Raw genomic sequence first — 15,817 nt, 5'->3', positions numbered from 1 at the left:
TTCGAGAAATTTTATGGTGAAAAACCAAATCTTAAAGACTTGAAAGTATTTGGTTGTGTTGCATATGAAAGAGTAGTCTCTAAACACTTGAAGAAGCTTGATGATAGGTCACGACCGTTGGTATATTTTGGAAAGGAACCCAATTCGGGAGGATTTCGGTTATATAACCCTCGAGAAAATAAAATTATTATTAGTGCCCATGTAATGTGTGATGAAAATAAGACATGGCAATGGAATAATGAACCTAATAATCAAGATGGAAATGGACCGGTTACATTTACGGTCTTGTGGAGTAATGGTCAAGCAACCCAAGATAATGGTGGTTCGAGCCCAACTGCAACAGAAACCGAACAGTTCACTGATCCGGCACAAACCGCTCAAACCAATGACACTTATAGTGATGATGGCAGCCCATCACAACCTGTTGATGATCAAAATAATGATGCAAGTTTTGTCCCACTTCGGCGGTCCACTCGAACTTCAGTGTTGCCAAGAAGATTAAATGACTACGAGCTAGATGTGGATCATTTAATGTTGTCATTCGATGAAGAACCGAAGAACTTTAAGGAAGCCAAAGTGAACAAGAATTGGCTCGATGCAATGAAGGCCGAAATTGACTCCATCGAGAAAAATAATACTTGGAAATTAGTTCCTCCGCCTAAAGATATTAAGCCTATCGGGTTAAGATGGTTGTATAAAATTAAAAGAAATACAAATGGTGTGATTACAAGGTACAAAGCGCGTCTAGTAGCAAAAGGCTATGTACAAGAGCAAGGCATTGATTTTGATGAAGTATTCGCGCCAGTAGCTCGACTTGAGACAATAAGATTATTGATTGCTCTCGCAGCCGGGAACGGATGGAAGATTCATCACTTAGATGTAAAAACTGCATTTTTATATGGAGATTTAAAGGAAGAAGTGTACGTTTGCCAACCGGAAGGTTTCGTGAAGCAAGGTGAAGAAACAAAAGTATACAAATTGGCAAAAGCGTTGTACGGTCTCCGACAATCTCCAAGAGCATGGAATTTGAAGTTTAATAACACGTTGAAAAATATGGGTTTTAAACGGTGCATGCAAGAAAATGCGGTTTATAGAAAGGTTGCAAATGGAGAGTACATAATAGTTGCGGTTTATGTAGATGATTTGTTCGTAACGGGAACAAGATTAGAGTTTATAAACCAATTCAAGAGACTAATGGCATTACAGTTTGAAATGTCAGACCTTGGTGAACTAACTTGCTACTTGGGTATTGAAGTATTGCAAGAAAATGGTTGTGTAAAAGTGAAGCAAGAGAGTTATGCTATGAAGATTCTAAAAGAGGCAGGCATGCAAGAGTGTAATGCAACTCAATGTCCAATGGAGCCAGGACTAAAGTTGTCAAAAGCTGAAGATGAACCAGAAGTTGAAGCTACCTATTATCGAAAAATAGTAGGTTGCTTACGATATCTCTTACACACGCGTCCAGATTTAGCATATTCGGTTGGAGTAGTTAGTCGTTATATGCAAAGCCCAAGAGAATCTCATGCACGCGCTATTAAGCAAATTCTTCGTTACTTGCGTGGTACTCCATCTTTTGGGATTGTATACAAACGAAGTAAAAATATGAGCTTGATAGGTTACAGTGATAGTAGTCACAATGTGGATATTGATGATGGCAGAAGTACAACAGGGCATGTCTTCTACCTTTGTGACTCACCTATCACTTGGTGCTCCCAAAAGCAAGATACAGTAGCATTGTCATCATGTGAAGCAGAGTTCATGGCAGCTACTGCAGCTGCGTGTCAGGCGGTTTGGTTAAGGGAGTTATTGGCTGAGCTGACAGGAATGAAAAAACAGAAGGTGCTGATTCGCATAGACAACAAATCAGCAATAGCATTGTCAAAGAATCCTGTCTTTCATGGAAGAAGCAAGCACATTCACACTCGATTCCACTTCATTCGAGAACGTGTTGAAAATGAGCAAGTGATTGTTGAGCATGTTTCAGGAGATAAGCAACGAACAGATCCACTTACAAAGGCCTTAGCTCGAATAAGGTTCGCAGAGATGAGAGCATTGCTTGGCGTGCAAGAATTATCCTCGACTCAGAAATTCAGGGGGTGATTGTTGGCAAATATTTGAGTCAGATATGGGAGCATTACGTGTTCTGACCCAGATGGCGATAACTTGGAGTGTTGTCCAAGTACCTTGGAGTGTTGTTCAAGGTTTCATAGGTTCCTTGAGTAATAAGGACTATTTTATATGGAAAGTATTAGATGTTTACTTTCAATTTCCTAGGCTTATACTGATGTGTTTTGTTCGGTATATATAGATGCCTGATAGGATCCTGTAATAGGGGAATTGGAGTTTTTGAGATAGTTTTCTTCAATAATAAAGTTTGCGAGTTTATGCAATTACCTCTTTACAAGTAACATGGTTTTGGGTATTTCTGTTTAAGCTATTGAGCGTTTTTAAGTTAAAGGTGGGTTGTGAGGTATTTGCGTGGGTTTAGGAAAGGTTGAAAAAAATATATATAAAAAATAAAAATAACAAAATACTGTATTGCATGGATTTAACTTGGACGATGGTGCATGACAGGTTTGTTTAACATGTTAATGGAAGGTGAGAATTTTAGAGTGGAACCTTGAGTTTGGGATTAGGGTGAGGTTGAGCTTGTGAGGATCTATACAAATATGTAAGCTTGTTGATAATAAGGTTAGGAGAGTGGTAACATTTTTAATAGAGTTTTTGACGTTTTTGAAAAACTTATTTATTCAATGATATATATTTTTGAAGGTATTTACTGTATAGGATTTTAGCATTTTTCTTTATATATCATGTTCCATTCCGTTTTTCAGACGAAATGAACCAAAAAAAAAAAAGACCAAGTTCATATTCACACAAAATCTTCCCTTTAACTTATTGTCTAATTTTTTTTAATATTATTTTTTTATTTTTTTTAGTTTTTGTTATTAATTTTTATTACTTTTTTGCAAATATCATTTTAACTAACAAACTTCTTACAATAACCAAGAAACAACTTTTTTAATCTAAATCACAAACAACTTTTTAAATCTAAACCAACAAACATAATCTTAAACTAAAAAAACAAAAAATAAAATATAAAAAATTGTAAATACGATATTTTAAGTACAAAACCAATAATTGCTTGTTATAAAAAAGAAAAACGAAAATAAGAAACATGTGAAATAACTAGATTCGGTAACTTTTATTTGTAAAAAAGAAGATAAAAAATAAGATATAAACAATGACTGTGACAAATACACTTCTTTAAACAATGACGGTGCCGATACAATTCATGAGGTAGTGGGGAAAATTCTTTAAACAATGATTCTTCATCATCTTCTTCTCCTGTTCCCACTTCTTCTCCAATTTCATGTACTAACAACTTCATTAATACTTGTCATTACATTGCTTGCAATAGCAACTTGAGAGATTGAGTAGAAATCATCATTTTGATCAATCTCTAATATGACATTAACATCTCATCTACAGTCAAATACATCAAATCAGGGAAAAAAAGAAAGAAACTAGAAATAGAATACATAAATCATGATCTATTATTGAAGCAAAACATGTCATTGAAGCAAAAACAAAACAGAAATCAAATACAACATCAGCAAAAGTAAAAACAAAAACAAAACATTCATAGTCCAATACAAATCAGAAATCAACAATCCAACAACATCAGCCTATCAAACAAACAAACAAACATGTGATTGAAGAAAAAACAAAACAGAAATCTAACTTAGAAATCAAAATTCGAACTCACTGAAGATTACAGCCTGTGATCGAAGCAAAAACAAAACATAAATTAAACTTAAACTGAAGATTACAACCTTAAAATTGAAGTTGTTGTTTGGAAACAAACTTGTAATTGAAGCAAAAAAAAAGCGTACCTACGATGGAATGTAGTCGCCGACGAAGTTGCCGCTGTAGTGTCGCCGGAGTCACCGCTGGAATCCTTGGCGTCGTAGTTGGACTCCCCGGCAGAAGAAGAACCGGAAGTGTGCAGGCTATTTTGGGAGAAAGAACGATGGTAAGAAAATAGGGCACAATGTTTTTTTTATTTAATTGCTAAAACCCTTGTATTGTGAACATGTTTAAAAGTATACCAATCGGATAAATAAATTTTTTTAAAACACCAATATGATCAAAAACTCACTTTTAGCATATTGTCAATTCATTTTTTTTGAATGTCACATTATTTTTCTCTCTTAGCATCTAATTCTTAGCATTTGGTAGGCATCATTTTTTTGAGTGTCACGTTATTTTTCTCTCTTAGCATCTAATTCTTAGCATTTGGTATGAAGTGGTAACATTCCTAACATTCTATTGTCTTTTCTAATTTAATTAGATTATAACCCACGTAAAACAAAATATATATAAAAATATAAAAGGTTGGTACAATAAAAAAAAATAATTATTATATACTTATAAAGGAAGTATTTTTCCTTTCACCACATTCATTTGAAACTCCTATGACTTTTTAATTTCTTTCTAATAATGATTATAAGTTGGTTAATAAGGTTAAATAAATCTAAAACCTAAAGTCTAATCATATATATAAACTAAATTTCAATATTAAAAGAATATATTTTCTTCTACTTATAAAGTTATGTTTTTAGCTTTTAACATATTATACTTAATTTATTAGGTCTAATATGTTGTTGTATGTAAACCATTATCATTTTAAAGCTACAACTTTTGAAAAATTTGTATAAATACTTAAATTTTTAATTTAAATATAACCTTACACCATCAACTTAAATATAAATTTTAGTTCAACTTAAACAATCTAAATAATACTTTGTAAATAGTTAAAAGTGATAAATTGTAGTGTCTTTCTAATGATGATTATAAGTTGGTTAATAAGGTTAAATAAATATCAAACCTAAAGTGTAATCATAAATAAACTAAATTTCAATATTAAAATAATATTTTTACTTCTACTTATAAAGTTATGTCTTTAACTTTTAACAAAGTATACTTAATTTATTAGATTTAATATGTTGTTGAATACAAACCATTATCAGTTTAAAGCTACAACTTTTGAATAGTTTTGAGAAAATACTTAAATTGTTAATTAAAATATAAAATTATAGGGTTAACTTCAATATAAATTTCAGTTCCACTTAAAGAACTCAAAGAATATATTGTGAATAGTTAAAAGTGATAAATTGTAGTGATAAGTGCAAAAACTAAATTATAATATTAATTTAACTAAAATATTTTTTAAATATATTTTTATAATCGTTAAAAGTTTTCAAATAAGCAGTTTAAAATATCTTATAATAACAATAGTTAAAAATAACCTTTTAAAATCAAAAAAAATGTATGCTGTCTTAAATAATTACAATGATAGAAATAAAAACGTTAAGCAAAAAAATTTTAAAAATTCATTAACAATAACAACAACTATAGATAACATTAAACCGTATATTATATTTAATTTTATTCATGAGTAACTCGCGGATAAAAGTCATTCAAAAGATTGAGATTATGCAGTTTTTATAGATGTATATATATTATCATATAATTCAAAATAGTCAATATACTATATCAACTTAGTATACGAATTATTATATCAAATTTAACAACAACATTATAGTTATTTAAAAAAAACATATATTTGTAAAGATTTCAGGTATATAGATGCTTCTGCGCAACGCGCAGACATTCGCCTAGTAATAATATATAGATATGTGTGTTAAGCCCTTGAATTTGTATGATTATTGATCATAAGCTATTGTATGGTTAGAATGTGATATCTTACACGCTTTTTATAAGAAGGAAGGTCAAAAATTATCCTTTTAAAGAAAGTTTTTGTGTGAAACAGATAAACTGATTTATCAATTTATTTATATTTTTTATTAAACTAAAAATATAACCATTATTCTTACGGAACGACTATTAAAATTAGGAAGATAACCAACATCCCACATAAAATGAGCCAAAATAAAACAAAAAATTATTCAAGATATTAAGTAGTAATTAAAAGATTAAACGTTAATTTGATGTGGTTCAATTTACCTACTTAATTACCATGGATTTTATAATATAAAAAATATTTCATACCACGATTCAATTTGTTTAGATAATTGGGTATACAAAATTCATTTCATACCGATGGATAACTATGTATTGTCATCGGTAGAATCCCTTTTATTTTAAGGAAAAAAACAATTGTCATCGGTAACACATACAACAATTCTACATTATATTTCATACAATAAAACAATGACCAAATTAACCTTTATAGTTAGAAACAAAATAACTATAACATATGAAACACATATCCAATTGCAACCAATTGCCTCCTATAATTCAATAGTGCACCCTTGAAACAGTTATTGATCTATAGATTTGACCTTTATAGAAGCCTATAGAAAAGAACAGTTCTTGATCCATAGATTTGGTTGCACAATGACATAGATCCAATGGAGACACAATCAACATTGGCGTTTACTTAGGAGTTCAGATGGAAAATATTGTGAAGGACTATTATGTTGTGTTCTTTGTCATGTCAATCCAACATTAAATCACCATAATCTTGTATAGTAGAGGCCATTGCCACAACATCATTGCATAATTTAGATATGACCTATACAAAAGTCAAAACTTGTTACATGGAAATAACCTAAATCATGTAAAAACGATGTTTCAAAAACATAAAATAAAATTAGATTGACCAATGGATGTAGATTCTTACATACCCAATGCAGTTTTGTTATTGCATTTGGCTTTTGAAATGAAAATTTAGAAGACCAATATTTTCCCTGTTTGGACAAAATATTTTGAAAGTTCATGTCAAATATCAAACAAAAATATATTTCAAATGACAAAAAAAAAATTATCAAACCTTTAGATGAACTGGTTCTTCAAAACCTCATCTTTGTTTATTATTTTTCTCTAGTTCTCAAATGTATAAAACTCTCGACACTATCAAATCGTTATTAATACAACATAAGCACATCCAAAGACTATCTCCTACAAACTGGTTCATTTGATTTTTTTTATTTAATATTACCTTTAGTTAAGTCCCAAATCTTTACTACATTAACAAGTCCAATACGTTAATAATTTTTTTTACATTACTAAAAAGAGAATCATAAATCAAGCAAAGCTAAAGGTAACTAAATGATCCAGCAATGAACTCATCTTGTATCCTAGAGTAGCGATGATTTGCCTTCACAAACTTCCTAATTTTTGAGAAAATTTTGAAATATGAAAAATAGAATCTGTAAAAAATAAAAAAAAGGTGTAACTGAAAAAGTTAATAGTTAAGATTGGCTATGATCATTCGTCTTTCCATATGGACAATTACATATCAAGCTCTTTAATTTTGGTATTTAAACTATCTTCTTCTTGGACCCTTTCCTCCGAATAGAACTAAGCACTATTATGTTGATGAGAAAATATGCAATTAACACTTGAAAAAAAGGGAAAACAAATAAATAATAATAGTCTACTTAACTCACCTGCAGTTGCTACTTGTGATCTTCTAGCATATCAATTTCAGATTGCACATGCTTCAACTCCACCATGGGTTTAGAAGGAAACACAGAAAATTAAGCACCTGAAAGGTTTGAAATTTATAGTCAAACAAAAAATATTGGTAATTATCAGTTAATTAATAAAAAGAAAAATAAACCTGATCATTGTGAACATCCTTGATTTCTGAAGATTAGGCTTTTGTTTCTCTGCATTGCTCACCCCCATCTGATAATTTAAAGCTTCCAGAATATTCACTTTCACCATCAAAGTGATCTCTCTTTTTGTGACCCCTGGAATACACTTATGAAATAAACTATTAAGGACCGGTTATAAGTATCCTTTACGCTTAAGAACATAAAAACATAAGCCTTAAAATCTGGAATGTAATTGTTGAAAGTTTAAGGTGTCAAAACATAAATTGTGTGACATTTACACTAAACCAGCAAGCAATTGGCCTATCATGAAGATTTTGAAATTCAATCTACATAAAAAACTGCCAAGCACCCAATTAAGAATTCACATGATAAGGATTGGAGAAATTAACAATAAACATGACATACAAAGAGAAGTAGATAGGAAGAGAGACACAAGATGTGCTTCAAATTTACTTATAGATAGAACTTGAACAAAAACCGAGTTGGATGAGGCTACACATCGTCGACAGGGTGAGGGAAGGGAGCATGTCTACAACAACGATGTCTTAGGCTAGTGTTTTCCTGGGAATCGATCATCCTGTTGAGAAGGAAGAAGATTTAGGTAAGCACGTGAATGTTAATGGGGGAAGGGAGGGTTGGTTAACTTTTATAGGTTGTATCGGGATCTAAAATCACCAGATTTTTAAGAATTGTAAATTTATCGGAAAGATGCGAAAGAGAGGAACAATAAGAGATTCATTGCATAAAAGTATTGATAACTCGACACACTCGAAATGGCCAACATCATCCAAAATTTCCTAGAAGAAAGAAAGAAGAGATAAGTAAAAGGGGCAAATCGGATGAGGAATTCTAACAATGAAATTGATATTGAAAACGATTTGTCAAAAGAAAAAAAAAAAGGAAAGACAAACGATGAAGAACAAAAATCGATTACACAAATGCAGTATTGCAAGATAAGAAATTTTGAATATTGGAGTAAAATCAAGAGGAACTAACCTTATTCCTCGAGGCGTTTGAAGAGGCGATGTAGATGTGAATTAGGATATGTTTTCTGGCATGATTGAAGTAAAAAATTGATTTTTATGTTTCTTTAGGTTACAATTGAGAGCGAGGGAGAGGGTAGATGACGAAGGAAAGAATAGAGAATCGTGTGACGGTGTTTGAATAACTAAGACATGATGTCAGCAAAACAATCCAACGGTGAAAAAATAAAGGTTGATGTAATAAATGGTCCTGATTTTTTAAGATTAGAATTTAAGGTTCTCTTTTTAATAATATTTAGAGATTAAATTATAGTTTTTTTAAAACACAGATAATTAATATTAAATAAATTTTACTTTTTTAAACCTCAAACACTTAATATTAAATAAATTATATCTTTTAAAACATAAATATTTCATATTGAATTTAAAAAGTTACAATAAATTAAAATTTGAAATACCTTGAAACACGAGTTAATAATTCAAACCACGACAAACACGACTTAACACCGACAAATACAACTTAATACCTAGAAAGACGACTTAATACATAAAAAAAGACATTTCGTAACTAAAACACACTTCATAAAAAAACATACTAAAGCAACGTATTCATCGTCCAAAGATAATCAGTCAAATGGCGGCGAAGATCGGCATGGATTACTGCATTATTGGCTATCCTCATTCTATGTATCCATTTTTCATTTTTCACCATCATATTCAAGTGGTTGTCTCGGGGATGAATTCATTCTCGTCGTACACACATATCGCATTTTCTTCATGTTCAAGTATCATATTATGCAATATGATACACGTATACATCATCTCTTTCATAGTAGAAACATCACGAAACGTAGATGCTTTCACAACTATCTTCTAACACTTTTTAAATGCTCCAAATGCTTGTTCGATATATTTTCTCACTTTTCCCTGAACTCTCTTAAATATGGACCTTTGAGGGCCATCGGGACATGACAAACTTTTAACGAAAACAGAAAGGTCCGGATAGATCACATTTACAAGATAGTACCCAAATTTATACGTAGTGACTCGGAGTACAAATGACAAATATGTGGTAGTACAATCATACACTTTGTTAAATATCGGTGAGTTATTGAGAATATTAACGCCATTAATTGAACCGAGACTACCGAAATAGGCATGCCAGAACCACCAATCCTGTGAGGCTGCACCTTCAAGTACGACCGTAGGATAATGATAATTACCCTTTGTGTATTATCCATGATATCCATTTGGGCACAAATTCCATCTCCAATGCATGCAATCTAAACTTTGTAACATCTCAAGTAAACCATGCACATTGGCATGATGGTCATACAACTTTTGTATGTCACTAGAAGTAGGATGGCACAAATATCGTGGACTGTACAAAGACATCACAGATATGCAAAATTCATGAAGACTTTCTTGGGAGGTACACAAAATACAACAATACATTTTTAAATTGGAACAAAGCCTAATGTACCTCTTACATCCGCGCATTACCGCATATACTCAGAGACTGAACTCACAGCTTCTACAATACGCATAAACAAATATTTATGTATCTGAAACTGTCGGTGGAAATTTGACTCCTATGAAAGTATTTTGTGACAACGAATATACTATTAAATTGGCATTGAATCCAGTTTTTCTTGAAAACACTAAGCACTTTGAAATAGATTTGCATTTTGTAAGGGAAAAATTGCAAATGGTGTTTTAAATGTTGAATAGAATTGGTTTGATTAATCCATTTAATAAAGATTAAATGTTTTATAAAAATGTTAAATTTGAGGAGGGGTGTTGAAATGAGAAGTAGTACAAACTTAACATTGTTGTGAAAGTGGAAGTTTAAAGGGTCAAATATTCTAAACTGTTTTTGTGTTACATTTTGTTCTTGGGTAGTTTGTGTAAATGCGCAAATTAATTTGGGTTGCGTCTCGTTTTATTTAAAGATAGTCGGGTTGACGCATGGATCTCTTTGACTCATTTGACTCAAACACTTCCTGAGCAACTTGGTTCCTCATTCATTACATAACACGTACACACACTACATAATTTTCTTTTGCTTTTCTATCTAGAAGATTAGGGTTTTCAATTAAGGTTTCATATTCTTCATTGTTCTTGATTGTAATATGTAGAATCTTTGATATTAGACTTGTTGGATATTATTCCTTTTATATCAGCTCAGATACCGATTGTTGGAAATATAAAAATCTGATTACCATAACAAAAGGCTCGGCTACCAGTTACTGTGTGACAGATATATGAGTTAAAGGTATAAGATATAGATATATATAAAGAATAATAATTGCGGAATAAGTATAAATATGAAAGCTATAAATGACTGAAAGCTATAATAATATAAATGACTGTATTTAAATGACGTAAAGCTATAAATAATATAAATGACTGTATTTAAATAACATAAAGCTATAAATAATATAAATGACTATATTTAAATGACATAAAGCTATAATAAAGTATATAAGTATATAAATATATATCAAGTAGGTTCGTCAATAAATTAACTGAACTGGACTCATGGAACGACTGGTCGATATTTGTTCTTTGAATGGACTGGTCGATATTGGGACTCTTGGAGCGACTGGTCGATATTTGTTCAATGATCAATCCGGTATTTGATAAGTAGTAAAAAGTTCATTTTCATGTAAATGGGTTGTTTACAAAACAGTGCAAAGTACACGAGTGATGTATTTGTATACGAGTATAGGGTGTTTGAGGAGATTTGATGAGGTTGGAGTGGGTATTTGGAGGGTGTTAGGAGGTGGAATAAGGTTGTAATTTTGGTGGTGTAAGGCAACAAAGATGGTGAAGTTGAAGGAGCTTTGGGTGGTGATGGATGTAGATTTTCGGAGTAAATCTTTCTGGATAGCCAATTCTCTCTCGCGTCTCTTTGGGGTTTCCCGTGGTCAAAATCGTCCACGAAAATTTCTATATGTAGGTAAGGTTCTGAAGAATTGATGGTGAAAATCTCCTTAGTAGTATTTTGGCTGTGTTGTGCTCGGTTTTTTGTTTTCTAACATGAAGATTCTGAACTCGAAAACAGAAATCTCTCTGGATAGCCAATTCTCTCTCGCGTCTCTTTGGGGTTTCCCGTGGTCAAAATCGTCCACGAAAATTTCTAGATGTAGGTAAGTTCCTGAAGACTTGATGGTGAAAATCTCCCTAGTCTTTTTGTGCTTGTAACAAGCCCAGTTTTCTTCGTTTTTGACTTGAAGATTCTGATGTCGAAAAACAGCAAGGTGGTGATGGTTGTGGTTATTTTGAAAGGGTTTTTGGAGGAGGTTTAAGGAGGGTTTTTGGAGGGTGTTTGGAGAGTATTTTGAGGTTGTTTGGAGGTTGGAAGGAGGTTGATATAAGGTGGTGATGGTGGTGAAGATGATGATCTTAAAGTTTGATGAAGAACCTTTGATGAAGATGATGAAGATGGTTGATAGGGTTCTTCATTTAACTTGTTGATCTTGATGTTCTTGATGTTTGTTGTTTGGTGATTGAGAGAGTTTTATGTTCCAGGGAATTACAAAGAAAAATGAACACTCACACTTATTTTTAATACTACAAAACTCATGTATACATATACTTGAATGAATAAATATCTTAAGCACTTGAGTTTTTTTTTGAAAGGAAGGGCTGATCATGCAACTTGTAGTAGGAGCTAGGAAGTCCAAGTTGTAGTAGAGGTCTAAGAGAAAAAAACGTGTGATGGGGTTTTGCTTCTTCATCTTTGACTTGTTGACTTTTCTTTGTAGACTTTTCCATTTGTTTGACTTTTCAACATACAACATATATATAATACATACATAATATATATATATATATATATATATATATATATATATATATATATATATATATATATATTGTTAAAATTGTTTAGTCGCACAACTAAATTTTCTCGTCTATGCGTTTTCTGTCATTCGCGTGTTTTCGTATTTTCCGTTTTGATCACGCATTCATGCAACCTGAAATAACTGATAATATTTGTTAGATAATACAAAAATAGTTCCTCTTATTTCAGTGATGGTCACATACAAAAATATTTTTCAACAATTTCCCCCTATGTGATCATTGCTGAAATAAGGACAAGTATGATATAATCATATTGACAGTTTTGAACTTTTGAAGATTCGAGATAAAAGATTTGTCAATAGATAAGATATATAAAACATAGTGATTGTTTTGAAAGTTTGTGACTTTGTTTAACATATCTTATGTAAAAGATTTTCAGAAATTTGTTTCCGAATCAAAGTCTCGGGTTCAGTTATCAAAGGGTAGCCATATATGTATCTAAAGAAATTTCCTAAGATTTTATAGCATTATTAATGACGACAAGTGGTCTAACAGGTAGATTCAGATGAACGCTCATAGGTATAGCTCACACTTCACTTGGGTGTTTGGTTGTTCTGGCAGCAGAACAAGTTAATGATCACTAAAAATGAGTGATATCTCTCTCTGACGACTCACACTCATATTAGAGGTGTTCAGCTATGCTTTTCCTGAAATTCACTTAGTCTCATTATTAGATAATCAATCACATAAGACTGGTTTCGACATTACTCAGTGGGTTTCTTCATTCATGCCATTAACTTTCACTCTCTCTCCGTTGGGAAATACATGTAGAGGGGTTTAGCAATTTTCATAGTGCAGTTTGCAACTAAGAACTTTCATTGATGAAGGCTACAGTATCCCGGGAAGTCCATTGTTGTTGCAGCTCTTCCTTGATGGTATCCTTTTTGTTGATCAATATCGATTTTTTGTAAAAAGATATTTTGTTTTAGCATCGAGAATTTGCTACATTTTGAGAAAATTTGGATTTTTGAGAGTATCTATCTTGCGGGATTAAGATATCCCTTTTTGTGAAAAATGGTTAAAAACAGATCAATGGATCTTTTGATGATTGTTTTGAAATAACCATTTGGTTGAAACTTTGTTTGAAAATACCAAATGTAGAGTTTTTTTTTTGTTTTGTTTGGTATTTCTTCAGTGAATGATATGGCTTTCTTGTTGATTCGTCTTTATCTTGATTCATCTTTGAAGATTAGATGTGGATAGATCTTTGTTTATCTTTGATAAGTGATTGTTGAAATCCTTTTTGTTTCGTCTTTTCTTGTTGATGGATCACGGGATCTCAAGAGTTCATTTTTGGTTGGCTTATATCTAGGTGGGGATTGGTGGCATAAAAGACAGTTTGTCTATTATATAAGAAATGAATGTATCGTCCCTGGTCATTTTGATATCTAAGAAAAAATGAGACTGTGACAAGGTATAATCGGATATACCTTATAAGCAATAGTGACACACCTAATCTCACAAGAAATGAATTCCACAGTGATATAGATTGACGAGGCACGAATTCTCACATGGGTTTTTGTTTTCATCTGAACCTCCTAACCTTATGTCCCTTGATTGTTTAAAATCATCAATAATGAAATAAAATCGAAGGAAATAAAGTTATATACATTATGAAAAGTAGGAGATTTGAACCTTCACTCCAATTGAGAATCAATATGACTTAAAATCTTCATCGAGCATAAGCATCTGAAAATTAAGTCAAAAGACGATTAATCACAAGGTTCTATAAAAGCTTATTATGGCAAGTATTTTATTCTATTTTTGAAGATTTGTTTTTCTGAATGTTTTTGGAAATATTGGTTATCTGAATTTTTTTGGTACTTTTGAAAAAGAAAGCAATTTTCAAATGTTTTTGAATTTTCTTTTTGAATGAAAGTAAACACACTTTTGTACAAACAAAAGTTAAAAGTTTAAGGATGGATGTTATCTGGATTTAATATTCCAAGACGGCCTAGGAAGTATTGAAACTTTGTTTCATCGAGAGCCTTAGTGAAGACATCGGCAATTTGATCTTCGGGAGTTGATGAAGTGTAGTTCGATATGACCCTTTTGAATGTTGTCTTTGATAAAGTGATATCGAATGTCGATGTGCTTTGTCATGGAATGGTGAACGGGATTGTGAGAAATGGCAATTGCACTGGTTGAGTCACAAAATATGGGAATTTGTGAGATTTTGAAGCCATAGTCATGCAGTTGAGTTTGCATCCATATGACTTGTGAGCAACAGCTGGCGGCAACGACATATTCAGCTTCTGCTGTTGATGTGGATACACAAGTCTGTTTCTTTGAAGTCCAACTCACTAGTCTACCTCCTAAGAATTGACAGCTACCAGATGTACTCTTTCTATCTAGCTTGCATCCTCCGTAGTCTGAGTCGGTGAAAGCGTTTAGCTGAAAATCGGATTTAGCTGGATACCAAAGGCCGAGTTTGGGAGTGCCTTTAAGGTATTTGAAGATACGTTTCACAGCAACTACATGGGATTCCATAGGATTTGCTTGGTATCTAGCACACACACATGTAGAAAACATGATGTCAGGTCTGCTGGCAATGAGGTATAAGAGTGATCCAATCATTCCACGATATCTTTTCTGGTCAACGGGTTTCCCATTTAAGTCTGCATCGATTTTGTATCCAAAAGCCATTGGAGTTTTTGCGGTATTTGATTTGTCCATTGAAAAGCGAGTGAGTAGGTTTTTGACATAATTCTCTTGGTTGATGAAAATGCCATCAGTTGACTGTTTGATTTGAAGTCCGAGAAATGTAGTCATCTCCCCAATCATGCTCATTTCGAATTTGCTCTTCATTAGATCTGCAAACTTAACACTTAAAGATTCATCAGTAGAACCGAAAATAATGTCATCAACATATATTTGTACGATTAACAGATGTTTATTAAATATTTTACGAAAGAGGGTTTGATCGATTGAACCTCTTTTAAAACCTGATTCTTCGAGAAAGGTTGACAACGTGGCATACCAGGCTCGGGGTGCTTGTTTCAAGCCATAGACAACTTTCTGTAATTTAAAGCTGTGATCTGGAAATTTGGGATCTTCAAAACCTGGTGGTTGTTAGATGTATACTTCGCGATCTATCTCTTCGTGTAGGAATGCACATTTAACGTCCATTTGGAATACTTTGAAGTTCTTATGCGCAGCATATGCAAGAAAGATACGAATTGCTTCAATTCGAGCAACTGGGGCATACGTTTCATCGTAGTCGATTCCTTCTTGTTGTGAATATCCTTTGACTACAAGACGTGCCTTGTTTCGACAAATGATTCCTTGATCGTCAGTCTTGTTTCTGTATACCCA

At 32.3% G+C, this 15,817-nt stretch overlaps 1 long non-coding RNA gene across 1 annotated transcript; it reads right to left on the bottom strand.

Moving 5' to 3' along the window:
* Positions 1 to 7,303: 7,303 nt before the first annotated feature.
* LOC145100123 (uncharacterized) lies at positions 7,304 to 8,441 on the bottom strand. The gene is made up of 3 exons (XR_013704840.1): positions 7,652 to 8,441; positions 7,479 to 7,576; positions 7,304 to 7,396 (listed from the first exon to the last, which is right to left on the bottom strand). It is a non-coding gene; the product is annotated as an uncharacterized LOC145100123 (long non-coding RNA).
* Positions 8,442 to 15,817: the final 7,376 nt, after the last annotated feature.

The sequence above is a fragment of the Lactuca serriola genome, chromosome 4 (genome assembly GCF_051521515.1).
Source record: "Lactuca serriola cultivar US96UC23 chromosome 4, Lser_US96UC23_V15, whole genome shotgun sequence".
In the NCBI taxonomy this organism is placed as follows: domain Eukaryota; kingdom Viridiplantae; phylum Streptophyta; class Magnoliopsida; order Asterales; family Asteraceae; genus Lactuca; species Lactuca serriola.
This window is presented reverse-complemented; position numbering and strand designations above follow the sequence as displayed.